Raw genomic sequence first — 3044 nt, forward strand, 5'->3', positions numbered from 1 at the left:
TTAGAAAATTGGACATAGTACTACTGGAGGATCCAGCAATACCTCTCCTGGGCATATATCCAGAAGATGTCCCAACCGGTAAGAAGGACACATGCTTCACTATGTTCATAGCAGCCTTATTTATAATAGCCAGAAGCTGGAAAGTACCCAAGTGCCCCTCAACAGAGGAATGGATACAGAAAATGTGGTATATTTACGCAAGAACTATTCTTAAAAATTAGTATGACAGACCTACCTCACGTAGGAATTAGACAGAGATTCATCTGAACGTTAAATTTCTATTTTTTTTTTCAGAGGAACTAGAAAATTTCATCAACCATGGTTAAGTTTAACATACATAATTATATGGACAGAATTCAAGTGATGAATACTTAATAGTCTTTTAAAAATTCGTGTTTTAACATGTTAATATAAGTATGCCAGGACTGATTTCCAGAAAGATGATGGAAAAGATTTCTCTTATTAGATACTTTTCGAAAAGTATATATTAGAAATAATTTCTTCATAAAGTACAGTTTAGAAGTCTATTTGGTTATTCTTTCATTTTTAATGGAATTCCTTTTCTAAGGTCACAGCATATGAGAAAACCCAAAATGGCAACTCTAGCTAAATAGTGTTTGAATATTCAAAGTATTCTCTTTCCTAGGAGGCAACGTATTATCTTATACTTGACTAATTTTGGCAAGAAAAACTATGGAGGAAATATGATTAAGATGAACACCTTAGTAATAAATAATATAGGTAAACACAATTAGTATTATAAGTCTTGTTCCCATATTAAGAAATATAGGTAATTTAAAAATAGAAAATAGTGGTAATATTATATAGAATTTGATGGAGCTATTATTTTACATTTGAAGATTGAAGATATAGAAAATCACATTGAAGAAATTAGTAGGATCAAAAATGTTGGAGATTATTCTGTCGTTTGCAAAGAAAAGTGCCACTTTGGCCTAATTTTGGTTTCATCTGCACCATTTCAGCATAGCTGCCCGAAGGACTCTTTCTGTGCATACCCTACACTAACTAATCCTCTTATGTTATCCTCTGGGCACTGAATATATTATAGCTAATCTACAAATACTGAAGGATCTATGCATTTCAGCTTTCCAATGCAAAGACAAAACTTTCTTCTTTTAAAAAAGATAATGAGTAAGGAATAATGAACAGCTGACCAAGTTGGCTATTTAAAAATAAAGGAAAGCTATATTTTCATTCTTTAGAAAAGTGGAAAATATTCTCAAGGAAAGAGAATGTATAAGAAAATACTGTTTATTCTTATAATTAGTAAATATTCCATCTTTTTTTCTTAAAATATTAAAGAAAGAAACAAGTCAACAATAAATAAGAAAAATACTAAAATATACAGATACAGTCCTAATAGGGATCTGAATTCTGATATGGCAATGACACTGTTATATCAAGAAGAACAAGTTCTACTAGATTAAAAAGGATTTATGACATTAAAATGAACAAATATCACAAAATCTATTCCAAGTCTAAAAAACAATTTGCTCCAAAGCCAAGGACCTACTCAATTTGCAGGAATGTTCTAGGATTCTTAATGATTCTCCTAACTGGGTATGATTGGTCACTGCTGCATTTTGTTTCCTCTAGTGGTATACATAAATCCTTCAAGCACTATGGTAGATAGCTAGCATGGATACAGTTTCCAAGTCATTACCAGGTTGATTTTCCAGTTCTTAGTGACATAGAATAAGATTTTTAAAATGGAGTAAGGAATAAGACTTTAGATTCAAGTTGTTTAGGACAACTAATAGCAAAAGGATAGGCTGCACTGCAGAAGGGGTTTAAAAGACTTCACTGGCCACTCCAGAAAAGATTACAAATTGCTAGCACTGGGATTTTTATTTGTTAACTGGCAGTGCCAAATGGTGGCATTGATTCTCTGTTATAGAATACCTACAATTTCTCTCTTTTTATATAGGGTTTTACATATTTGCTTTCCATATGACTTTAAAGGCCCTCAGTACCACTTCTTCCTTTACACTGCTCCCATTCCCCAAACCAAGTTAAACTTTCTTTTTTTTTTTTTTTGCACATTTTTATTAAATATTTTCTTTATATACATTTCAAATTTCAAATGCTATCCATAAAGTTCCCTATACCCTTCCCCCGCCCTGCTCCCCTACCCACCCACTCCTGCATCTTGGCCCTGGCATTCCCCTGTACTGGGGCGTATAAAGTTTGCAAGACCAAGGGGCCTCTCTTCCCATTGATGGCCGACTAGGCCATCTTTTGCTACATATGCAGCTAGAGACATGAGCTCCGGGGTACTGGTTAGTTCATATTGTTGTTCCACCTATAGGGTTGCAGACCACTTCAGCTACTTGGGTGCTTTCTCTAGGTTCTCCATTGGGGGACCTGTGTTCCCTCTTATAGATGACTGTGAGCATTCACTTCTGTATTTGCCAGGCACTGGCATAGCCTCATAAGAGACAGCTCTATCAGGGTCCCTTCAGCAAAATCTTGCTGACATAAGCAATAGTGTCTGGGTTTGGTGGCTGATTATGGGATGGATCCCCGGGTAGGGTAGTCTCTGGATAGTCCATCCTTTTGTCTTAGCTCCAAATTTTTTCTCTGTAACTCCTTTCATGGGTATTTTGTTCCCAGTTCTGAGGAGGAATGAAGTATCCACCCATTAGTCTTCCCTCTTCTTGATTTTATTTTTTTTCTTTTTTAAAGCATTTTTTTAATTCGGTATTTTCTTATTTTACATTTCAAATGCTATCACAAAAGTCCCCCATACTCTCCCCCACTCCCCTACACACCCACTCTCACTTCTTGGCCCTGGTGTTCTTCTTGATTTTCTTTTCTTTTCTTTCTTTTCTTTTTTTTTTTTTTTCAAATTGTATCTTGGCGGTTCTATGTTTCTGGGCTAATATCCGCTTATCAGTGAGTACATATCTAATGACTTCTTTTGTGATTGGGTTACCTCACTAAGGATGATATCCTCCAGATACATCCATTTGTCCAAGAATCTCATAAATTCATTGTTTTTAATAGCTGACTAGTACTCCATT

The sequence above is a fragment of the Mus caroli genome, chromosome 12 (assembly GCF_900094665.2).
Source record: "Mus caroli chromosome 12, CAROLI_EIJ_v1.1, whole genome shotgun sequence".
Classification (NCBI taxonomy): domain Eukaryota; kingdom Metazoa; phylum Chordata; class Mammalia; order Rodentia; family Muridae; genus Mus; species Mus caroli.